Source organism: Pleurodeles waltl, chromosome 10 (genome assembly GCF_031143425.1).
Source record: "Pleurodeles waltl isolate 20211129_DDA chromosome 10, aPleWal1.hap1.20221129, whole genome shotgun sequence".
Classification (NCBI taxonomy): domain Eukaryota; kingdom Metazoa; phylum Chordata; class Amphibia; order Caudata; family Salamandridae; genus Pleurodeles; species Pleurodeles waltl.
This window is the reverse complement of record NC_090449.1, coordinates 326,022,847-326,046,022: the sequence shown is the minus strand read 5'-3', so window position 1 is coordinate 326,046,022 and position 23,176 is coordinate 326,022,847. Positions and strand designations below refer to the sequence as shown.

Below are 23,176 nucleotides of genomic sequence, written 5' to 3'. Positions count from 1 at the left end.
GAGACAAACAAAAAATCCTTGACACAAAACATCAATTGCTATGGCACGCTTAGAGAGAGAGAGCCTCCAAATGGCCCTGCTTTTCGGAAAGACGCTTCAGAAGATGTTTCAAATGACTATGCAGCGGCAGTCTAGTTGGTATAGGGGTATGATTCTCGCTTCGGGTGTGAGAGGACCTCGGTTCAAATCCCAGACAAACCCCTACCTTTATAGGTTCAGTCTGTGTTTTAAACAGGAGTATTTCTGCTTTTCACTCTTGTAAGATGTCATGTTGCAATGCAATACATGCTTTATACTGGCGTCGAGACGGTTCAGCATCATGAAGGTATGCGAGATTTCTTTGCAACTGCTTTTCTGTGCTGGAGCAGCAGTGCTCGTAGGAACATTAAATGCACAGTGCTTCTCCATGGTAATTTCGGGTCCAGTTCTGAAATCACCTCTTGGAATGAAAGTGATCCCAGTTCCTTTCTTCCAAGGGAAGAGATCGTGTTCCGGAAGGCTCAGCTTTGAGCGTCATGAACATTGGCCCTCATCCTTGCATCCCAGTCCAATGCATAGCCACATAAAGCAAGCAGGTGTGTCTGTTTCCATAGTGTGGTGGTTCCAGTACAATGCATAGCCACATGAAGCAAGCCGGCAAGTGTGTCTGTTTGTCTAGTGTAGTGGTTATCATGCGCACCTCACATGCGAAAGGTCCCTGGTTCGAGTCGCTGGGCTTTTTCACAGTATTTGCATTTCCTGCCTCACCTGACAGGCAAGCTGAGATAAAAGAGACTGTGTCTATCCCTCACCATCGTGAGGTACTACGCTCCTGGGGCATCTGTCACAGCTCACCAAGAGGAGTTGCGCCAGCTTACGGCAGTCAGTTGCTCACTGTTTGACCTTTGCAATGAAGCCTGAGCCTACAGCATTCAAGCCAGCCAAGGAAGGAAGGTACGAGAGCGAAAATAGCTTTCCTGCCCTCACCAAGAACACACACCTTGAGCAAATAAAGTGCCAGACTTACAAGGCCCTATCGCCACCGGAGAATCACTTTTAGTGACGCCCCGGTGGCACTATGCACTGCGCGGTATTTACAAGATGGCGTTCAGCCACTTTTTGTGGCTTAACACCACCTTGTAAATACGGCCCCTTAGCATGCAGCGCGTTCCCTGGAAGGGGCGTGCAATGGGTGTTGTTGGGAGTGTGCCACAGCAACACCATAGCATTTTGATGCTGCTCCAGATTTAGGAGTTGGCGTAAATCTGCGTCAGCACCAAAATCCAACGCCATCCCAGGGGTGTCGTTAGAGTGGCGCACTGAGGAGAAATGTTTTCATTTCTCCTTGTTTTTGCTCTTTCTATGTGTGATGCATTCTGCAGCACACATAGAAGTAAGAGCAAATCACCATTGAAGATTTTTTTTTTGGGCAGGAAGGTGTCCCTTCCTGCACAAAACAATTTCCCCCTCAACGCAGTCATCCTTGTACCATGGTGCAAGAACGGCTGCGTTGGCGCTCAGCAGCTAATTTAGAGCTGGCGCAGGGGGAAGCACAGGGGTGCGCTGTATTCTACTAAATACGGCGCTTCCCTGCATTTTGAAAATGACGGCGCGTGGGGCTTGCAAATTTGGCACAGCGTCGCGCTTAGTCATTTTCTTGTAAATCTGGGCCAAAATGTCTAAAGGATAGAGGCTTTTTATGTCATGTTCGATGAAGACCATGCAAATGACTCTAGTCGTACTGCAGAAGAGAGCACCATGTGCAGTTTCTTGCTTTGGGATGTAGTCTCCCACTCTCTGTCACCAACCCTCCGAGCAGGGTCGGAGCCGTTGCATTTCTGTGCCCAGGCTCGTTGGTCTAGGGGTATGATTCTCGCTTAGGGTGCGAGAGGTCCCAGGTTCAAATCCCGGACGAGCCCATTTTAGCGGAAAACAATCAAATCCTGCTCAAAATACACAACCCCTCAACATTTCTCATTCCACTCGAAGCATTGTTGCGCAAAACATATTTTTTGCCTCAGGCGAAAAATGGATTACAATGCCTTGGCTTCCTTCCTGCTTGCTCTCAGTGCGCACTGTGTGATGATTTCACAGGCTCTCCTTCCTGGCATTTAGGCATCAGATATTTGTCTGTCTCTGCCCGCAGCTGTGGGATTTTTCAGGACGTCTGAGTGTATGCATGCTGGCTGACACCGCTGCAATTTTCACACTTACCCCTCGCATTCCAAGCAACTGCTGATAAAGTATAGAGGAAATCGTGCAAACATATGAGGGGAACTGTGCTCCTTCAGTCAAACCAGCAAGCTTGTTTCTGTAGTGTAGTGGTTATCACGTTTGCCTCACACGCGAAAGGTCCCCGGTTTGAGACCGGGCAGAAACACTTGGCAGCAGCAGCTTTTGTGTTTGCTCCCTAAAACCTCAGTCACTCTCAATGCACACTTAGACAGAAATGACCTTTAAAAACTTGTGACCTGTGTAAAACGTGCTTTACTATTGCAGGACGCTAAAAAGTTATCTGCATCCCTCGGTGGTCGTGCATGTGCATTGTTTCTTGTTCTGTTTTTTTTTTTTTTTCTTGGCCATGTTATATTGTGGGGCCTTTAAAGCTGTGACTTTGATAGGAACATTGCAAGCGGCAAAATCAACAAGTGCAGACTGAAGAGTCCGACCTGCACACTGTTTTGGCTGTCAGGATGGCCGAGTGGTCTAAGGCGCCAGACTGAAGAGAGCTTGATCTTCAGTGAAGCTGAGCCTTCTGGTCTCTTCATGGAGGCGTGGGTTCAAATCCCACTTCTGACAGGTGTATTTTCTTCCCTTAAATCTTGCTCTGCTTGCAGAGCCAGCTCCTCACACCACTATCTTTGGAAGCTGCTGTGGCATGTGAGGAGAAATCCACCAACCCATCGGCTGGGCCCTCAATCAAAATTCTGTGTATTACTGGAAGGGGCGTCTCAGGCACACCTTCTGTTAGAGCTGCACTTTATGACAGTAACTACCATGCTGGTTTCTACTTAAGCAGTTGATTCTATCGTTTGAAGTGAGGCTCTCCTGCCACCTTTTGGGCAAAGAAGACACTGCCCCTGCAACAACACAGGCAGACAAGCTCAAACTAGGTTTCTTGGTTAGGTGGGCGGAGCATATTGGCAATGGTGCCTCCTCGTGACTTGCAATTTACATGAAGAAGACAGAGAGGCAGCTGGGAGTAGGCAGTACCCATGAACCCCTGAACACTGTCTTGCGACTAGCACACAATTCTGAAATGAGGCGGGGGAAAGGAGGTGATTTCCCCATCAAGGGCCATTCCGGGAAATCAGCCACCCTGCGTCTCCCAGGTGAGTGTTTCAGGCCTATGAGCCACTAATATCGATCTCGCCTAATCGAGCGCTGATCGAGCAAGTGTGCTTGAATCCAAGAGGCATGCTCCTCTGGCTCAAGAGCTAGCAGGCCCTTCAGTGCTTCTGGTTGGGAAGTCTAAGGTGCAAGGGTCCATGACTTGCAGCGGGTTACAACTACCAGAAAGGGTCTGCTTTTCACATCAGTGCCCTAGTTCAGCTCACTGGCACAGGGCATTTTGACTACCTCTTGCCTTGCTAGAGACAAACAAAAAATCCTTGACAGAAAACATCAATTGCTATGGCACGCTTAGAGAGAGAGAGCCTCCAAATGGCCCTGCTTTTCGGAAAGACGCTTCAGAAGATGTTTCAAATGACTATGCAGCGGCAGTCTAGTTGGTATAGGGGTATGATTCTCGCTTCGGGTGTGAGAGGACCTCGGTTCAAATCCCAGACAAACCCCTACCTTTATAGGTTCAGTCTGTGTTTTAAACAGGAGTATTTCTGCTTTTCACTCTTGTAAGATGTCATGTTGCAATGCAATACATGCTTTATACTGGCGTCGAGACGGTTCAGCATCATGAAGGTATGCGAGATTTCTTTGCAACTGCTTTTCTGTGCTGGAGCAGCAGTGCTCGTAGGAACATTAAATGCACAGTGCTTCTCCATGGTAATTTCGGGTCCAGTTCTAAAATCACCTCTTGGAATGAAAGTGATCCCAGTTCCTTTCTTCCAAGGGAAGAGATCGTGTTCCGGAAGGCTCAGCTTTGAGCGTCATGAACATTGGCCCTCATCCTTGCATCCCAGTCCAATGCATAGCCACATAAAGCAAGCAGGTATGTCTGTTTCCATAGTGTGGTGGTTCCAGTACAATGCATAGCCACATGAAGCAAGCCGGCAAGTGTGTCTGTTTGTCTAGTGTAGTGGTTATCATGCGCACCTCACATGCGAAAGGTCCCTGGTTCGAGTCGCTGGGCTTTTTCACAGTATTTGCATTTCCTGCCTCACCTGACAGGCAAGCTGAGATAAAAGAGACTGTGTCTATCCCTCACCATCGTGAGGTACTACGCTCCTGGGGCATCTGTCACAGCTCACCAAGAGGAGTTGCGCCAGCTTACGGCAGTCAGTTGCTCACTGTTTGACCTTTGCAATGAAGCCTGAGCCTACAGCATTCAAGCCAGCCAAGGAAGGAAGGTACGAGAGCGAAAATAGCTTTCCTGCCCTCACCAAGAACACACACCTTGAGCAAATAAAGTGCCAGACTTACAAGGCCCTATCGCCACCGGAGCATCACTTTTAGTGACGCCCCGGTGGCACTATGCACTGCGCGGTATTTACAAGATGGCGTTCAGCCACTTTTTGTGGCTTAACACCACCTTGTAAATACGGCCCCTTAGCACGCAGCGCGTTCCCTGGAAGGGGCGTGCAATGGGTGTTGTTGGGAGTGTGCCACAGCAACACCATAGCATTTTGATGCTGCTCCAGATTTAGGAGTTGGCGTAAATCTGCGTCAGCACCAAAATCCAACGCCATCCCAGGGGTGTCGTTAGAGTGGCGCACTGAGGAGAAATGTTTTCATTTCTCCTTGTTTTTGCTCTTTCTATGTGTGATGCATTCTGCAGCACACATAGAAGTAAGAGCAAATCACCATTGAAGATTTTTTTTTTGGGCAGGAAGGTGTCCCTTCCTGCACAAAAACAATTTCCCCCTCAACGCAGTCATCCTTGTACCATGGTGCAAGAACGGCTGCGTTGGCGCTCAGCAGCTAATTTAGAGCTGGCGCAGGGGGAAGCACAGGGGTGCGCTGTATTCTACTAAATACGGCGCTTCCCTGCATTTTGAAAATGACGGCGCGTGGGGCTTGCAAATTTGGCACAGCGTCGCGCTTAGTCATTTTCTTGTAAATCTGGGCCAAAATGTCTAAAGGATAGAGGCTTTTTATGTCATGTTCGATGAAGACCATGCAAATGACTCTAGTCGTACTGCAGAAGAGAGCACCATGTGCAGTTTCTTGCTTTGGGATGTAGTCTCCCACTCTCTGTCACCAACCCTCCGAGCAGGGTCGGAGCCGTTGCATTTCTGTGCCCAGGCTCGTTGGTCTAGGGGTATGATTCTCGCTTAGGGTGCGAGAGGTCCCAGGTTCAAATCCCGGACGAGCCCATTTTAGCGGAAAACAATCAAATCCTGCTCAAAATACACAACCCCTCAACATTTCTCATTCCACTCGAAGCATTGTTGCGCAAAACATATTTTTTGCCTCAGGCGAAAAATGGATTACAATGCCTTGGCTTCCTTCCTGCTTGCTCTCAGTGCGCACTGTGTGATGATTTCACAGGCTCTCCTTCCTGGCATTTAGGCATCAGATATTTGTCTGTCTCTGCCCGCAGCTGTGGGATTTTTCAGGACGTCTGAGTGTATGCATGCTGGCTGACACCGCTGCAATTTTCACACTTACCCCTCGCATTCCAAGCAACTGCTGATAAAGTATAGAGGAAATCGTGCAAACATATGAGGGGAACTGTGCTCCTTCAGTCAAACCAGCAAGCTTGTTTCTGTAGTGTAGTGGTTATCACGTTTGCCTCACACGCGAAAGGTCCCCGGTTTGAGACCGGGCAGAAACACTTGGCAGCAGCAGCTTTTGTGTTTGCTCCCTAAAACCTCAGTCACTCTCAATGCACACTTAGACAGAAATGACCTTTAAAAACTTGTGACCTGTGTAAAACGTGCTTTACTATTGCAGGACGCTAAAAAGTTATCTGCATCCCTCGGTGGTCGTGCATGTGCATTGTTTCTTGTTCTGTTTTTTTTTTTTTTTCTTGGCCATGTTATATTGTGGGGCCTTTAAAGCTGTGACTTTGATAGGAACATTGCAAGCGGCAAAATCAACAAGTGCAGACTGAAGAGTCCGACCTGCACACTGTTTTGGCTGTCAGGATGGCCGAGTGGTCTAAGGCGCCAGACTCAAGAGAGCTTGATCTTCAGTGAAGCTGAGCCTTCTGGTCTCTTCATGGAGGCGTGGGTTCAAATCCCACTTCTGACAGGTGTATTTTCTTCCCTTAAATCTTGCTCTGCTTGCAGAGCCAGCTCCTCACACCACTATCTTTGGAAGCTGCTGTGGCATGTGAGGAGAAATCCACCAACCCATCGGCTGGGCCCTCAATCAAAATTCTGTGTATTACTGGAAGGGGCGTCTCAGGCACACCTTCTGTTAGAGCTGCACTTTATGACAGTAACTACCATGCTGGTTTCTACTTAAGCAGTTGATTCTATCGTTTGAAGTGAGGCTCTCCTGCCACCTTTTGGGCAAAGAAGACACTGCCCCTGCAACAACACAGGCAGACAAGCTCAAACTAGGTTTCTTGGTTAGGTGGGCGGAGCATATTGGCAATGGTGCCTCCTCGTGACTTGCAATTTACATGAAGAAGACAGAGAGGCAGCTGGGAGTAGGCAGTACCCATGAACCCCTGAACACTGTCTTGCGACTAGCACACAATTCTGAAATGAGGCGGGGGAAAGGAGGTGATTTCCCCATCAAGGGCCATTCCGGGAAATCAGCCACCCTGCGTCTCCCAGGTGAGTGTTTCAGGCCTATGAGCCACTAATATCGATCTCGCCTAATCGAGCGCTGATCGAGCAAGTGTGCTTGAATCCAAGAGGCATGCTCCTCTGGCTCAAGAGCTAGCAGGCCCTTCAGTGCTTCTGGTTGGGAAGTCTAAGGTGCAAGGGTCCATGACTTGCAGCGGGTTACAACTACCAGAACGGGTCTGCTTTTCACATCAGTGCCCTAGTTCAGCTCACTGGCACAGGGCATTTTGACTACCTCTTGCCTTGCTAGAGACAAACAAAAAATCCTTGACAGAAAACATCAATTGCTATGGCACGCTTAGAGAGAGAGAGCCTCCAAATGGCCCTGCTTTTCGGAAAGACGCTTCAGAAGATGTTTCAAATGACTATGCAGCGGCAGTCTAGTTGGTATAGGGGTATGATTCTCGCTTCGGGTGTGAGAGGACCTCGGTTCAAATCCCAGAAAAACCCCTACCTTTATAGGTTCAGTCTGTGTTTTAAACAGGAGTATTTCTGCTTTTCACTCTTGTAAGATGTCATGTTGCAATGCAATACATGCTTTATACTGGCGTCGAGACGGTTCAGCATCATGAAGGTATGCGAGATTTCTTTGCAACTGCTTTTCTGTGCTGGAGCAGCAGTGCTCGTAGGAACATTAAATGCACAGTGCTTCTCCATGGTAATTTCGGGTCCAGTTCTAAAATCACCACTTGGAATGAAAGTGATCCCAGTTCCTTTCTTCCAAGGGAAGAGATCGTGTTCCGGAAGGCTCAGCTTTGAGCGTCATGAACATTGGCCCTCATCCTTGCATCCCAGTCCAATGCATAGCCACATAAAGCAAGCAGGTGTGTCTGTTTCCATAGTGTGGTGGTTCCAGTACAATGCATAGCCACATGAAGCAAGCCGGCAAGTGTGTCTGTTTGTCTAGTGTAGTGGTTATCATGCGCACCTCACATGCGAAAGGTCCCTGGTTCGAGTCGCTGGGCTTTTTCACAGTATTTGCATTTCCTGCCTCACCTGACAGGCAAGCTGAGATAAAAGAGACTGTGTCTATCCCTCACCATCGTGAGGTACTACGCTCCTGGGGCATCTGTCACAGCTCACCAAGAGGAGTTGCGCCAGCTTACGGCAGTCAGTTGCTCACTGTTTGACCTTTGCAATGAAGCCTGAGCCTACAGCATTCAAGCCAGCCAAGGAAGGAAGGTACGAGAGCGAAAATAGCTTTCCTGCCCTCACCAAGAACACACACCTTGAGCAAATAAAGTGCCAGACTTACAAGGCCCTATCGCCACCGGAGCATCACTTTTAGTGACGCCCCGGTGGCACTATGCACTGCGCGGTATTTACAAGATGGCGTTCAGCCACTTTTTGTGGCTTAACACCACCTTGTAAATACGGCCCCTTAGCACGCAGCGCGTTCCCTGGAAGGGGCGTGCAATGGGTGTTGTTGGGAGTGTGCCACAGCAACACCATAGCATTTTGATGCTGCTCCAGATTTAGGAGTTGGCGTAAATCTGCGTCAGCACCAAAATCCAACGCCATCCCAGGGGTGTCGTTAGAGTGGCGCACTGAGGAGAAATGTTTTCATTTCTCCTTGTTTTTGCTCTTTCTATGTGTGATGCATTCTGCAGCACACATAGAAGTAAGAGCAAATCACCATTGAAGATTTTTTTTTTGGGCAGGAAGGTGTCCCATCCTGCACAAAAACAATTTCCCCCTCAACGCAGTCATCCTTGTACCATGGTGCAAGAACGGCTGCGTTGGCGCTCAGCAGCTAATTTAGAGCTGGCGCAGGGGGAAGCACAGGGGTGCGCTGTATTCTACTAAATACGGCGCTTCCCTGCATTTTGAAAATGACGGCGCGTGGGGCTTGCAAATTTGGCACAGCGTCGCGCTTAGTCATTTTCTTCTAAATCTGGGCCAAAATGTCTAAAGGATAGAGGCTTTTTATGTCATGTTCGATGAAGACCATGCAAATGACTCTAGTCGTACTGCAGAAGAGAGCACCATGTGCAGTTTCTTGCTTTGGGATGTAGTCTCCCACTCTCTGTCACCAACCCTCCGAGCAGGGTCGGAGCCGTTGCATTTCTGTGCCCAGGCTCGTTGGTCTAGGGGTATGATTCTCGCTTAGGGTGCGAGAGGTCCCAGGTTCAAATCCCGGACGAGCCCATTTTAGCGGAAAACAATCAAATCCTGCTCAAAATACACAACCCCTCAACATTTCTCATTCCACTCGAAGCATTGTTGCGCAAAACATATTTTTTGCCTCAGGCGAAAAATGGATTACAATGCCTTGGCTTCCTTCCTGCTTGCTCTCAGTGCGCACTGTGTGATGATTTCACAGGCTCTCCTTCCTGGCATTTAGGCATCAGATATTTGTCTGTCTCTGCCCGCAGCTGTGGGATTTTTCAGGACGTCTGAGTGTATGCATGCTGGCTGACACCGCTGCAATTTTCACACTTACCCCTCGCATTCCAAGCAACTGCTGATAAAGTATAGAGGAAATCGTGCAAACATATGAGGGGAACTGTGCTCCTTCAGTCAAACCAGCAAGCTTGTTTCTGTAGTGTAGTGGTTATCACGTTTGCCTCACACGCGAAAGGTCCCCGGTTTGAGACCGGGCAGAAACACTTGGCAGCAGCAGCTTTTGTGTTTGCTCCCTAAAACCTCAGTCACTCTCAATGCACACTTAGACAGAAATGACCTTTAAAAACTTGTGACCTGTGTAAAACGTGCTTTACTATTGCAGGACGCTAAAAAGTTATCTGCATCCCTCGGTGGTCGTGCATGTGCATTGTTTCTTGTTCTGTTTTTTTTTTTTTTTCTTGGCCATGTTATATTGTGGGGCCTTTAAAGCTGTGACTTTGATAGGAACATTGCAAGCGGCAAAATCAACAAGTGCAGACTGAAGAGTCCGACCTGCACACTGTTTTGGCTGTCAGGATGGCCGAGTGGTCTAAGGCGCCAGACTCAAGAGAGCTTGATCTTCAGTGAAGCTGAGCCTTCTGGTCTCTTCATGGAGGCGTGGGTTCAAATCCCACTTCTGACAGGTGTATTTTCTTCCCTTAAATCTTGCTCTGCTTGCATAGCCAGCTCCTCACACCACTATCTTTGGAAGCTGCTGTGGCATGTGAGGAGAAATCCACCAACCCATCGGCTGGGCCCTCAATCAAAATTCTGTGTATTACTGGAAGGGGCGTCTCAGGCACACCTTCTGTTAGAGCTGCACTTTATGACAGTAACTACCATGCTGGTTTCTACTTAAGCAGTTGATTCTATCGTTTGAAGTGAGGCTCTCCTGCCACCTTTTGGGCAAAGAAGACACTGCCCCTGCAACAACACAGGCAGACAAGCTCAAACTAGGTTTCTTGGTTAGGTGGGCGGAGCATATTGGCAATGGTGCCTCCTCGTGACTTGCAATTTACATGAAGAAGACAGAGAGGCAGCTGGGAGTAGGCAGTACCCATGAACCCCTGAACACTGTCTTGCGACTAGCACACAATTCTGAAATGAGGCGGGGGAAAGGAGGTGATTTCCCCATCAAGGGCCATTCCGGGAAATCAGCCACCCTGCGTCTCCCAGGTGAGTGTTTCAGGCCTATGAGCCACTAATATCGATCTCGCCTAATCGAGCGCTGATCGAGCAAGTGTGCTTGAATCAAAGAGGCATGCTCCTCTGGCTCAAGAGCTAGCAGGCCCTTCAGTGCTTCTGGTTGGGAAGTCTAAGGTGCAAGGGTCCATGACTTGCAGCGGGTTACAACTACCAGAAAGGGTCTGCTTTTCACATCAGTGCCCTAGTTCAGCTCACTGGCACAGGGCATTTTGACTACCTCTTGCCTTGCTAGAGACAAACAAAAAATCCTTGACAGAAAACATCAATTGCTATGGCACGCTTAGAGAGAGAGAGCCTCCAAATGGCCCTGCTTTTCGGAAAGACGCTTCAGAAGATGTTTCAAATGACTATGCAGCGGCAGTCTAGTTGGTATAGGGGTATGATTCTCGCTTCGGGTGTGAGAGGACCTCGGTTCAAATCCCAGACAAACCCCTACCTTTATAGGTTCAGTCTGTGTTTTAAACAGGAGTATTTCTGCTTTTCACTCTTGTAAGATGTCATGTTGCAATGCAATACATGCTTTATACTGGCGTCGAGACGGTTCAGCATCATGAAGGTATGCGAGATTTCTTTGCAACTGCTTTTCTGTGCTGGAGCAGCAGTGCTCGTAGGAACATTAAATGCACAGTGCTTCTCCATGGTAATTTCGGGTCCAGTTCTAAAATCACCTCTTGGAATGAAAGTGATCCCAGTTCCTTTCTTCCAAGGGAAGAGATCGTGTTCCGGAAGGCTCAGCTTTGAGCGTCATGAACATTGGCCCTCATCCTTGCATCCCAGTCCAATGCATAGCCACATAAAGCAAGCAGGTGTGTCTGTTTCCATAGTGTGGTGGTTCCAGTACAATGCATAGCCACATGAAGCAAGCCGGCAAGTGTGTCTGTTTGTCTAGTGTAGTGGTTATCATGCGCACCTCACATGCGAAAGGTCCCTGGTTCGAGTCGCTGGGCTTTTTCACAGTATTTGCATTTCCTGCCTCACCTGACAGGCAAGCTGAGATAAAAGAGACTGTGTCTATCCCTCACCATCGTGAGGTACTACGCTCCTGGGGCATCTGTCACAGCTCACCAAGAGGAGTTGCGCCAGCTTACGGCAGTCAGTTGCTCACTGTTTGACCTTTGCAATGAAGCCTGAGCCTACAGCATTCAAGCCAGCCAAGGAAGGAAGGTACGAGAGCGAAAATAGCTTTCCTGCCCTCACCAAGAACACACACCTTGAGCAAATAAAGTGCCAGACTTACAAGGCCCTATCGCCACCGGAGCATCACTTTTAGTGACGCCCCGGTGGCACTATGCACTGCGCGGTATTTACAAGATGGCGTTCAGCCACTTTTTGTGGCTTAACACCACCTTGTAAATACGGCCCCTTAGCACGCAGCGCGTTCCCTGGAAGGGGCGTGCAATGGGTGTTGTTGGGAGTGTGCCACAGCAACACCATAGCATTTTGATGCTGCTCCAGATTTAGGAGTTGGCGTAAATCTGCGTCAGCACCAAAATCCAACGCCATCCCAGGGGTGTCGTTAGAGTGGCGCACTGAGGAGAAATGTTTTCATTTCTCCTTGTTTTTGCTCTTTCTATGTGTGATGCATTCTGCAGCACACATAGAAGTAAGAGCAAATCACCATTGAAGATTTTTTTTTTGGGCAGGAAGGTGTCCCTTCCTGCACAAAAACAATTTCCCCCTCAACGCAGTCATCCTTGTACCATGGTGCAAGAACGGCTGCGTTGGCGCTCAGCAGCTAATTTAGAGCTGGCGCAGGGGGAAGCACAGGGGTGCGCTGTATTCTACTAAATACGGCGCTTCCCTGCATTTTGAAAATGACGGCGCGTGGGGCTTGCAAATTTGGCACAGCGTCGCGCTTAGTCATTTTCTTGTAAATCTGGGCCAAAATGTCTAAAGGATAGAGGCTTTTTATGTCATGTTCGATGAAGACCATGCAAATGACTCTAGTCGTACTGCAGAAGAGAGCACCATGTGCAGTTTCTTGCTTTGGGATGTAGTCTCCCACTCTCTGTCACCAACCCTCCGAGCAGGGTCGGAGCCGTTGCATTTCTGTGCCCAGGCTCGTTGGTCTAGGGGTATGATTCTCGCTTAGGGTGCGAGAGGTCCCAGGTTCAAATCCCGGACGAGCCCATTTTAGCGGAAAACAATCAAATCCTGCTCAAAATACACAACCCCTCAACATTTCTCATTCCACTCGAAGCATTGTTGCGCAAAACATATTTTTTGCCTCAGGCGAAAAATGGATTACAATGCCTTGGCTTCCTTCCTGCTTGCTCTCAGTGCGCACTGTGTGATGATTTCACAGGCTCTCCTTCCTGGCATTTAGGCATCAGATATTTGTCTGTCTCTGCCCGCAGCTGTGGGATTTTTCAGGACGTCTGAGTGTATGCATGCTGGCTGACACCGCTGCAATTTTCACACTTACCCCTCGCATTCCAAGCAACTGCTGATAAAGTATAGAGGAAATCGTGCAAACATATGAGGGGAACTGTGCTCCTTCAGTCAAACCAGCAAGCTTGTTTCTGTAGTGTAGTGGTTATCACGTTTGCCTCACACGCGAAAGGTCCCCGTTTTGAGACCGGGCAGAAACACTTGGCAGCAGCAGCTTTTGTGTTTGCTCCCTAAAACCTCAGTCACTCTCAATGCACACTTAGACAGAAATGACCTTTAAAAACTTGTGACCTGTGTAAAACGTGCTTTACTATTGCAGGACGCTAAAAAGTTATCTGCATCCCTCGGTGGTCGTGCATGTGCATTGTTTCTTGTTCTGTTTTTTTTTTTTTTTCTTGGCCATGTTATATTGTGGGGCCTTTAAAGCTGTGACTTTGATAGGAACATTGCAAGCGGCAAAATCAACAAGTGCAGACTGAAGAGTCCGACCTGCACACTGTTTTGGCTGTCAGGATGGCCGAGTGGTCTAAGGCGCCAGACTCAAGAGAGCTTGATCTTCAGTGAAGCTGAGCCTTCTGGTCTCTTCATGGAGGCGTGGGTTCAAATCCCACTTCTGACAGGTGTATTTTCTTCCCTTAAATCTTGCTCTGCTTGCAGAGCCAGCTCCTCACACCACTATCTTTGGAAGCTGCTGTGGCATGTGAGGAGAAATCCACCAACCCATCGGCTGGGCCCTCAATCAAAATTCTGTGTATTACTGGAAGGGGCGTCTCAGGCACACCTTCTGTTAGAGCTGCACTTTATGACAGTAACTACCATGCTGGTTTCTACTTAAGCAGTTGATTCTATCGTTTGAAGTGAGGCTCTCCTGCCACCTTTTGGGCAAAGAAGACACTGCCCCTGCAACAACACAGGCAGACAAGCTCAAACTAGGTTTCTTGGTTAGGTGGGCGGAGCATATTGGCAATGGTGCCTCCTCGTGACTTGCAATTTACATGAAGAAGACAGAGAGGCAGCTGGGAGTAGGCAGTACCCATGAACCCCTGAACACTGTCTTGCGACTAGCACACAATTCTGAAATGAGGCGGGGGAAAGGAGGTGATTTCCCCATCAAGGGCCATTCCGGGAAATCAGCCACCCTGCGTCTCCCAGGTGAGTGTTTCAGGCCTATGAGCCACTAATATCGATCTCGCCTAATCGAGCGCTGATCGAGCAAGTGTGCTTGAATCCAAGAGGCATGCTCCTCTGGCTCAAGAGCTAGCAGGCCCTTCAGTGCTTCTGGTTGGGAAGTCTAAGGTGCAAGGGTCCATGACTTGCAGCGGGTTACAACTACCAGAAAGGGTCTGCTTTTCACATCAGTGCCCTAGTTCAGCTCACTGGCACAGGGCATTTTGACTACCTCTTGCCTTGCTAGAGACAAACAAAAAATCCTTGACAGAAAACATCAATTGCTATGGCACGCTTAGAGAGAGAGAGCCTCCAAATGGCCCTGCTTTTCGGAAAGACGCTTCAGAAGATGTTTCAAATGACTATGCAGCGGCAGTCTAGTTGGTATAGGGGTATGATTCTCGCTTCGGGTGTGAGAGGACCTCGGTTCAAATCCCAGACAAACCCCTACCTTTATAGGTTCAGTCTGTGTTTTAAACAGGAGTATTTCTGCTTTTCACTCTTGTAAGATGTCATGTTGCAATGCAATACATGCTTTATACTGGCGTCGAGACGGTTCAGCATCATGAAGGTATGCGAGATTTCTTTGCAACTGCTTTTCTGTGCTGGAGCAGCAGTGCTCGTAGGAACATTAAATGCACAGTGCTTCTCCATGGTAATTTCGGGTCCAGTTCTAAAATCACCTCTTGGAATGAAAGTGATCCCAGTTCCTTTCTTCCAAGGGAAGAGATCGTGTTCCGGAAGGCTCAGCTTTGAGCGTCATGAACATTGGCCCTCATCCTTGCATCCCAGTCCAATGCATAGCCACATAAAGCAAGCAGGTGTGTCTGTTTCCATAGTGTGGTGGTTCCAGTACAATGCATAGCCACATGAAGCAAGCCGGCAAGTGTGTCTGTTTGTCTAGTGTAGTGGTTATCATGCGCACCTCACATGCGAAAGGTCCCTGGTTCGAGTCGCTGGGCTTTTTCACAGTATTTGCATTTCCTGCCTCACCTGACAGGCAAGCTGAGATAAAAGAGACTGTGTCTATCCCTCACCATCGTGAGGTACTACGCTCCTGGGGCATCTGTCACAGCTCACCAAGAGGAGTTGCGCCAGCTTACGGCAGTCAGTTGCTCACTGTTTGACCTTTGCAATGAAGCCTGAGCCTACAGCATTCAAGCCAGCCAAGGAAGGAAGGTACGAGAGCGAAAATAGCTTTCCTGCCCTCACCAAGAACACACACCTTGAGCAAATAAAGTGCCAGACTTACAAGGCCCTATCGCCACCGGAGCATCACTTTTAGTGACGCCCCGGTGGCACTATGCACTGCGCGGTATTTACAAGATGGCGTTCAGCCACTTTTTGTGGCTTAACACCACCTTGTAAATACGGCCCCTTAGCACGCAGCGCGTTCCCTGGAAGGGGCGTGCAATGGGTGTTGTTGGGAGTGTGCCACAGCAACACCATAGCATTTTGATGCTGCTCCAGATTTAGGAGTTGGCGTAAATCTGCGTCAGCACCAAAATCCAACGCCATCCCAGGGGTGTCGTTAGAGTGGCGCACTGAGGAGAAATGTTTTCATTTCTCCTTGTTTTTGCTCTTTCTATGTGTGATGCATTCTGCAGCACACATAGAAGTAAGAGCAAATCACCATTGAAGATTTTTTTTTTGGGCAGGAAGGTGTCCCTTCCTGCACAAAAACAATTTCCCCCTCAACGCAGTCATCCTTGTACCATGGTGCAAGAACGGCTGCGTTGGCGCTCAGCAGCTAATTTAGAGCTGGCGCAGGGGGAAGCACAGGGGTGCGCTGTATTCTACTAAATACGGCGCTTCCCTGCATTTTGAAAATGACGGCGCGTGGGGCTTGCAAATTTGGCACAGCGTCGCGCTTAGTCATTTTCTTGTAAATCTGGGCCAAAATGTCTAAAGGATAGAGGCTTTTTATGTCATGTTCGATGAAGACCATGCAAATGACTCTAGTCGTACTGCAGAAGAGAGCACCATGTGCAGTTTCTTGCTTTGGGATGTAGTCTCCCACTCTCTGTCACCAACCCTCCGAGCAGGGTCGGAGCCGTTGCATTTCTGTGCCCAGGCTCGTTGGTCTAGGGGTATGATTCTCGCTTAGGGTGCGAGAGGTCCCAGGTTCAAATCCCGGACGAGCCCATTTTAGCGGAAAACAATCAAATCCTGCTCAAAATACACAACCCCTCAACATTTCTCATTCCACTCGAAGCATTGTTGCGCAAAACATATTTTTTGCCTCAGGCGAAAAATGGATTACAATGCCTTGGCTTCCTTCCTGCTTGCTCTCAGTGCGCACTGTGTGATGATTTCACAGGCTCTCCTTCCTGGCATTTAGGCATCAGATATTTGTCTGTCTCTGCCCGCAGCTGTGGGATTTTTCAGGACGTCTGAGTGTATGCATGCTGGCTGACACCGCTGCAATTTTCACACTTACCCCTCGCATTCCAAGCAACTGCTGATAAAGTATAGAGGAAATCGTGCAAACATATGAGGGGAACTGTGCTCCTTCAGTCAAACCAGCAAGCTTGTTTCTGTAGTGTAGTGGTTATCACGTTTGCCTCACACGCGAAAGGTCCCCGGTTTGAGACCGGGCAGAAACACTTGGCAGCAGCAGCTTTTGTGTTTGCTCCCTAAAACCTCAGTCACTCTCAATGCACACTTAGACAGAAATGACCTTTAAAAACTTGTGACCTGTGTAAAACGTGCTTTACTATTGCAGGACGCTAAAAAGTTATCTGCATCCCTCGGTGGTCGTGCATGTGCATTGTTTCTTGTTCTGTTTTTTTTTTTTTTTCTTGGCCATGTTATATTGTGGGGCCTTTAAAGCTGTGACTTTGATAGGAACATTGCAAGCGGCAAAATCAACAAGTGCAGACTGAAGAGTCCGACCTGCACACTGTTTTGGCTGTCAGGATGGCCGAGTGGTCTAAGGCGCCAGACTCAAGAGAGCTTGATCTTCAGTGAAGCTGAGCCTTCTGGTCTCTTCATGGAGGCGTGGGTTCAAATCCCACTTCTGACAGGTGTATTTTCTTCCCTTAAATCTTGCTCTGCTTGCAGAGCCAGCTCCTCACACCACTATCTTTGGAAGCTGCTGTGGCATGTGAGGAGAAATCCACCAACCCATCGGCTGGGCCCTCAATCAAAATTCTGTGTATTACTGGAAGGGGCGTCTCAGGCACACCTTCTGTTAGAGCTGCACTTTATGACAGTAACTACCATGCTGGTTTCTACTTAAGCAGTTGATTCTATCGTTTGAAGTGAGGCTCTCCTGCCACCTTTTGGGCAAAGAAGACACTGCCCCTGCAACAACACAGGCAGACAAGCTCAAACTAGGTTTCTTGGTTAGGTGGGCGGAGCATATTGGCAATGGTGCCTCCTCGTGACTTGCAATTTACATGAAGAAGACAGAGAGGCAGCTGGGAGTAGGCAGTACCCATGAACCCCTGAACACTGTCTTGCGACTAGCACACAATTCTGAAATGAGGCGGGGGAAAGGAGGTGATTTCCCCATCAAGGGCCATTCCGGGAAATCAGCCACCCTGCGTCTCCCAGGTGAGTGTTTCAGGCCTATGAGCCACTAATATCGATCTCGCCTAATCGAGCGCTGATCGAGCAAGTGTGCTTGAATCCAAGAGGCATGCTCCTCTGGCTCAAGAGCTAGCAGGCCCTTCAGTGCTTCTGGTTGGGAAGTCTAAGGTGCAAGGGTCCATGACTTGCAGCGGGTTACAACTACCAGAACGGGTCTGCTTTTCACATCAGTGCCCTAGTTCAGCTCACTGGCACAGGGCATTTTGACTACCTCTTGCCTTGCTAGAGACAAACAAAAAATCCTTGACAGAAAACATCAATTGCTATGGCACGCTTAGAGAGAGAGAGCCTCCAAATGGCCCTGCTTTTCGGAAAGACGCTTCAGAAGATGTTTCAAATGACTATGCAGCGGCAGTCTAGTTGGTATAGGGGTATGATTCTCGCTTCGGGTGTGAGAGGACCTCGGTTCAAATCCCAGAAAAACCCCTACCTTTATAGGTTCAGTCTGTGTTTTAAACAGGAGTATTTCTGCTTTTCACTCTTGTAAGATGTCATGTTGCAATGCAATACATGCTTTATACTGGCGTCGAGACGGTTCAGCATCATGAAGGTATGCGAGATTTCTTTGCAACTGCTTTTCTGTGCTGGAGCAGCAGTGCTCGTAGGAACATTAAATGCACAGTGCTTCTCCATGGTAATTTCGGGTCCAGTTCTAAAATCACCACTTGGAATGAAAGTGATCCCAGTTCCTTTCTTCCAAGGGAAGAGATCGTGTTCCGGAAGGCTCAGCTTTGAGCGTCATGAACATTGGCCCTCATCCTTGCATCCCAGTCCAATGCATAGCCACATAAAGCAAGCAGGTGTGTCTGTTTCCATAGTGTGGTGGTTCCAGTACAATGCATAGCCACATGAAGCAAGCCGGCAAGTGTGTCTGTTTGTCTAGTGTAGTGGTTATCATGCGCACCTCACATGCTAAAGGTCCCTGGTTCGAGTCGCTGGGCTTTTTCACAGTATTTGCATTTCCTGCCTCACCTGACAGGCAAGCTGAGATAAAAGAGACTGTGTCTATCCCTCACCATCGTGAGGTACTACGCTCCTGGGGCATCTGTCACAGCTCACCAAGAGGAGTTGCGCCAGCTTACGGCAGTCAGTTGCTCACTGTTTGACCTTTGCAATGAAGCCTGAGCCTACAGCATTCAAGCCAGCCAAGGAAGGAAGGTACGAGAGCGAAAATAGCTTTCCTGCCCTCACCAAGAACACACACCTTGAGCAAATAAAGTGCCAGACTTACAAGGCCCTATCGCCACCGGAGCATCACTTTTAGTGACGCCCCGGTGGCACTATGCACTGCGCGGTATTTACAAGATGGCGTTCAGCCACTTTTTGTGGCTTAACACCACCTTGTAAATACGGCCCCTTAGCACGCAGCGCGTTCCCTGGAAGGGGCGTGCAATGGGTGTTGTTGGGAGTGTGCCACAGCAACACCATAGCATTTTGATGCTGCTCCAGATTTAGGAGTTGGCGTAAATCTGCGTCAGCACCAAAATCCAACGCCATCCCAGGGGTGTCGTTAGAGTGGCGCACTGAGGAGAAATGTTTTCATTTCTCCTTGTTTTTGCTCTTTCTATGTGTGATGCATTCTGCAGCACACATAGAAGTAAGAGCAAATCACCATTGAAGATTTTTTTTTTGGGCAGGAAGGTGTCCCATCCTGCACAAAAACAATTTCCCCCTCAACGCAGTCATCCTTGTACCATGGTGCAAGAACGGCTGCGTTGGCGCTCAGCAGCTAATTTAGAGCTGGCGCAGGGGGAAGCACAGGGGTGCGCTGTATTCTACTAAATACGGCGCTTCCCTGCATTTTGAAAATGACGGCGCGTGGGGCTTGCAAATTTGGCACAGCGTCGCGCTTAGTCATTTTCTTCTAAATCTGGGCCAAAATGTCTAAAGGATAGAGGCTTTTTATGTCATGTTCGATGAAGACCATGCAAATGACTCTAGTCGTACTGCAGAAGAGAGCACCATGTGCAGTTTCTTGCTTTGGGATGTAGTCTCCCACTCTCTGTCACCAACCCTCCGAGCAGGGTCGGAGCCGTTGCATTTCTGTGCCCAGGCTCGTTGGTCTAGGGGTATGATTCTCGCTTAGGGTGCGAGAGGTCCCAGGTTCAAATCCCGGACGAGCCCATTTTAGCGGAAAACAATCAAATCCTGCTCAAAATACACAACCCCTCAACATTTCTCATTCCACTCGAAGCATTGTTGCGCAAAACATATTTTTTGCCTCAGGCGAAAAATGGATTACAATGCCTTGGCTTCCTTCCTGCTTGCTCTCAGTGCGCACTGTGTGATGATTTCACAGGCTCTCCTTCCTGGCATTTAGGCATCAGATATTTGTCTGTCTCTGCCCGCAGCTGTGGGATTTTTCAGGACGTCTGAGTGTATGCATGCTGGCTGACACCGCTGCAATTTTCACACTTACCCCTCGCATTCCAAGCAACTGCTGATAAAGTATAGAGGAAATCGTGCAAACATATGAGGGGAACTGTGCTCCTTCAGTCAAACCAGCAAGCTTGTTTCTGTAGTGTAGTGGTTATCACGTTTGCCTCACACGCGAAAGGTCCCCGGTTTGAGACCGGGCAGAAACACTTGGCAGCAGCAGCTTTTGTGTTTGCTCCCTAAAACCTCAGTCACTCTCAATGCACACTTAGACAGAAATGACCTTTAAAAACTTGTGACCTGTGTAAAACGTGCTTTACTATTGCAGGACGCTAAAAAGTTATCTGCATCCCTCGGTGGTCGTGCATGTGCATTGTTTCTTGTTCTGTTTTTTTTTTTTTTTCTTGGCCATGTTATATTGTGGGGCCTTTAAAGCTGTGACTTTGATAGGAACATTGCAAGCGGCAAAATCAACAAGTGCAGACTGAAGAGTCCGACCTGCACACTGTTTTGGCTGTCAGGATGGCCGAGTGGTCTAAGGCGCCAGACTCAAGAGAGCTTGATCTTCAGTGAAGCTGAGCCTTCTGGTCTCTTCATGGAGGCGTGGGTTCAAATCCCACTTCTGACAGGTGTATTTTCTTCCCTTAAATCTTGCTCTGCTTGCATAGCCAGCTCCTCACACCACTATCTTTGGAAGCTGCTGTGGCATGTGAGGAGAAATCCACCAACCCATCGGCTGGGCCCTCAATCAAAATTCTGTGTATTACTGGAAGGGGCGTCTCAGGCACACCTTCTGTTAGAGCTGCACTTTATGACAGTAACTACCATGCTGGTTTCTACTTAAGCAGTTGATTCTATCGTTTGAAGTGAGGCTCTCCTGCCACCTTTTGGGCAAAGAAGACACTGCCCCTGCAACAACACAGGCAGACAAGCTCAAACTAGGTTTCTTGGTTAGGTGGGCGGAGCATATTGGCAATGGTGCCTCCTCGTGACTTGCAATTTACATGAAGAAGACAGAGAGGCAGCTGGGAGTAGGCAGTACCCATGAACCCCTGAACACTGTCTTGCGACTAGCACACAATTCTGAAATGAGGCGGGGGAAAGGAGGTGATTTCCCCATCAAGGGCCATTCCGGGAAATCAGCCACCCTGCGTCTCCCAGGTGAGTGTTTCAGGCCTATGAGCCACTAATATCGATCTCGCCTAATCGAGCGCTGATCGAGCAAGTGTGCTTGAATCAAAGAGGCATGCTCCTCTGGCTCAAGAGCTAGCAGGCCCTTCAGTGCTTCTGGTTGGGAAGTCTAAGGTGCAAGGGTCCATGACTTGCAGCGGGTTACAACTACCAGAAAGGGTCTGCTTTTCACATCAGTGCCCTAGTTCAGCTCACTGGCACAGGGCATTTTGACTACCTCTTGCCTTGCTAGAGACAAACAAAAAATCCTTGACAGAAAACATCAATTGCTATGGCACGCTTAGAGAGAGAGAGCCTCCAAATGGCCCTGCTTTTCGGAAAGACGCTTCAGAAGATGTTTCAAATGACTATGCAGCGGCAGTCTAGTTGGTATAGGGGTATGATTCTCGCTTCGGGTGTGAGAGGACCTCGGTTCAAATCCCAGACAAACCCCTACCTTTATAGGTTCAGTCTGTGTTTTAAACAGGAGTATTTCTGCTTTTCACTCTTGTAAGATGTCATGTTGCAATGCAATACATGCTTTATACTGGCGTCGAGACGGTTCAGCATCATGAAGGTATGCGAGATTTCTTTGCAACTGCTTTTCTGTGCTGGAGCAGCAGTGCTCGTAGGAACATTAAATGCACAGTGCTTCTCCATGGTAATTTCGGGTCCAGTTCTAAAATCACCTCTTGGAATGAAAGTGATCCCAGTTCCTTTCTTCCAAGGGAAGAGATCGTGTTCCGGAAGGCTCAGCTTTGAGCGTCATGAACATTGGCCCTCATCCTTGCATCCCAGTCCAATGCATAGCCACATAAAGCAAGCAGGTGTGTCTGTTTCCATAGTGTGGTGGTTCCAGTACAATGCATAGCCACATGAAGCAAGCCGGCAAGTGTGTCTGTTTGTCTAGTGTAGTGGTTATCATGCGCACCTCACATGCGAAAGGTCCCTGGTTCGAGTCGCTGGGCTTTTTCACAGTATTTGCATTTCCTGCCTCACCTGACAGGCAAGCTGAGATAAAAGAGACTGTGTCTATCCCTCACCATCGTGAGGTACTACGCTCCTGGGGCATCTGTCACAGCTCACCAAGAGGAGTTGCGCCAGCTTACGGCAGTCAGTTGCTCACTGTTTGACCTTTGCAATGAAGCCTGAGCCTACAGCATTCAAGCCAGCCAAGGAAGGAAGGTACGAGAGCGAAAATAGCTTTCCTGCCCTCACCAAGAACACACACCTTGAGCAAATAAAGTGCCAGACTTACAAGGCCCTATCGCCACCGGAGCATCACTTTTAGTGACGCCCCGGTGGCACTATGCACTTCGCGGTATTTACAAGATGGCGTTCAGCCACTTTTTGTGGCTTAACACCACCTTGTAAATACGGCCCCTTAGCACGCAGCGCGTTCCCTGGAAGGGGCGTGCAATGGGTGTTGTTGGGAGTGTGCCACAGCAACACCATAGCATTTTGATGCTGCTCCAGATTTAGGAGTTGGCGTAAATCTGCGTCAGCACCAAAATCCAACGCCATCCCAGGGGTGTCGTTAGAGTGGCGCACTGAGGAGAAATGTTTTCATTTCTCCTTGTTTTTGCTCTTTCTATGTGTGATGCATTCTGCAGCACACATAGAAGTAAGAGCAAATCACCATTGAAGATTTTTTTTTTGGGCAGGAAGGTGTCCCTTCCTGCACAAAAACAATTTCCCCCTCAACGCAGTCATCCTTGTACCATGGTGCAAGAACGGCTGCGTTGGCGCTCAGCAGCTAATTTAGAGCTGGCGCAGGGGGAAGCACAGGGGTGCGCTGTATTCTACTAAATACGGCGCTTCCCTGCATTTTGAAAATGACGGCGCGTGGGGCTTGCAAATTTGGCACAGCGTCGCGCTTAGTCATTTTCTTCTAAATCTGGGCCAAAATGTCTAAAGGATAGAGGCTTTTTATGTCATGTTCGATGAAGACCATGCAAATGACTCTAGTCGTACTGCAGAAGAGAGCACCA

General features: G+C 48.7%; 16 non-coding genes across 16 annotated transcripts; all 16 read left to right on the top strand.

Annotated features, from left to right (window-relative positions):
- The first annotated feature begins 1,826 nt into the window (after positions 1–1,826).
- Positions 1,827–1,898, top strand: TRNAP-AGG (transfer RNA proline (anticodon AGG)). Its single transcript has one exon. It is a non-coding gene; the product is annotated as a tRNA-Pro (tRNA).
- A 388-nt stretch (positions 1,899–2,286) lies between these two features.
- On the top strand, positions 2,287–2,359 carry TRNAV-CAC (transfer RNA valine (anticodon CAC)). Its single transcript has one exon. It is a non-coding gene; the product is annotated as a tRNA-Val (tRNA).
- Positions 2,360–5,399: 3,040 nt separating this feature from the next.
- TRNAP-AGG (transfer RNA proline (anticodon AGG)) lies at positions 5,400–5,471 on the top strand. The gene has a single exon. It is a non-coding gene; the product is annotated as a tRNA-Pro (tRNA).
- Positions 5,472–5,859: 388 nt separating this feature from the next.
- On the top strand, positions 5,860–5,932 carry TRNAV-CAC (transfer RNA valine (anticodon CAC)). The gene has a single exon. It is a non-coding gene; the product is annotated as a tRNA-Val (tRNA).
- Positions 5,933–6,239: 307 nt separating this feature from the next.
- On the top strand, positions 6,240–6,351 carry TRNAL-CAA (transfer RNA leucine (anticodon CAA)). The gene is made up of 2 exons: positions 6,240–6,277; positions 6,306–6,351. It is a non-coding gene; the product is annotated as a tRNA-Leu (tRNA).
- Positions 6,352–8,972: 2,621 nt separating this feature from the next.
- TRNAP-AGG (transfer RNA proline (anticodon AGG)) lies at positions 8,973–9,044 on the top strand. The gene has a single exon. It is a non-coding gene; the product is annotated as a tRNA-Pro (tRNA).
- Positions 9,045–9,432: 388 nt separating this feature from the next.
- On the top strand, positions 9,433–9,505 carry TRNAV-CAC (transfer RNA valine (anticodon CAC)). Its single transcript has one exon. It is a non-coding gene; the product is annotated as a tRNA-Val (tRNA).
- A 307-nt stretch (positions 9,506–9,812) lies between these two features.
- On the top strand, positions 9,813–9,924 carry TRNAL-CAA (transfer RNA leucine (anticodon CAA)). Its single transcript has 2 exons — positions 9,813–9,850; positions 9,879–9,924. It is a non-coding gene; the product is annotated as a tRNA-Leu (tRNA).
- A 2,621-nt stretch (positions 9,925–12,545) lies between these two features.
- Positions 12,546–12,617, top strand: TRNAP-AGG (transfer RNA proline (anticodon AGG)). Its single transcript has one exon. It is a non-coding gene; the product is annotated as a tRNA-Pro (tRNA).
- Positions 12,618–13,385: 768 nt separating this feature from the next.
- TRNAL-CAA (transfer RNA leucine (anticodon CAA)) lies at positions 13,386–13,497 on the top strand. The gene is made up of 2 exons: positions 13,386–13,423; positions 13,452–13,497. It is a non-coding gene; the product is annotated as a tRNA-Leu (tRNA).
- Positions 13,498–16,118: 2,621 nt separating this feature from the next.
- Positions 16,119–16,190, top strand: TRNAP-AGG (transfer RNA proline (anticodon AGG)). Its single transcript has one exon. It is a non-coding gene; the product is annotated as a tRNA-Pro (tRNA).
- Positions 16,191–16,578: 388 nt separating this feature from the next.
- Positions 16,579–16,651, top strand: TRNAV-CAC (transfer RNA valine (anticodon CAC)). The gene has a single exon. It is a non-coding gene; the product is annotated as a tRNA-Val (tRNA).
- A 307-nt stretch (positions 16,652–16,958) lies between these two features.
- Positions 16,959–17,070, top strand: TRNAL-CAA (transfer RNA leucine (anticodon CAA)). The gene is made up of 2 exons: positions 16,959–16,996; positions 17,025–17,070. It is a non-coding gene; the product is annotated as a tRNA-Leu (tRNA).
- Positions 17,071–19,691: 2,621 nt separating this feature from the next.
- TRNAP-AGG (transfer RNA proline (anticodon AGG)) lies at positions 19,692–19,763 on the top strand. The gene has a single exon. It is a non-coding gene; the product is annotated as a tRNA-Pro (tRNA).
- Positions 19,764–20,151: 388 nt separating this feature from the next.
- TRNAV-CAC (transfer RNA valine (anticodon CAC)) lies at positions 20,152–20,224 on the top strand. The gene has a single exon. It is a non-coding gene; the product is annotated as a tRNA-Val (tRNA).
- Positions 20,225–20,531: 307 nt separating this feature from the next.
- TRNAL-CAA (transfer RNA leucine (anticodon CAA)) lies at positions 20,532–20,643 on the top strand. Its single transcript has 2 exons — positions 20,532–20,569; positions 20,598–20,643. It is a non-coding gene; the product is annotated as a tRNA-Leu (tRNA).
- Positions 20,644–23,176: the final 2,533 nt, after the last annotated feature.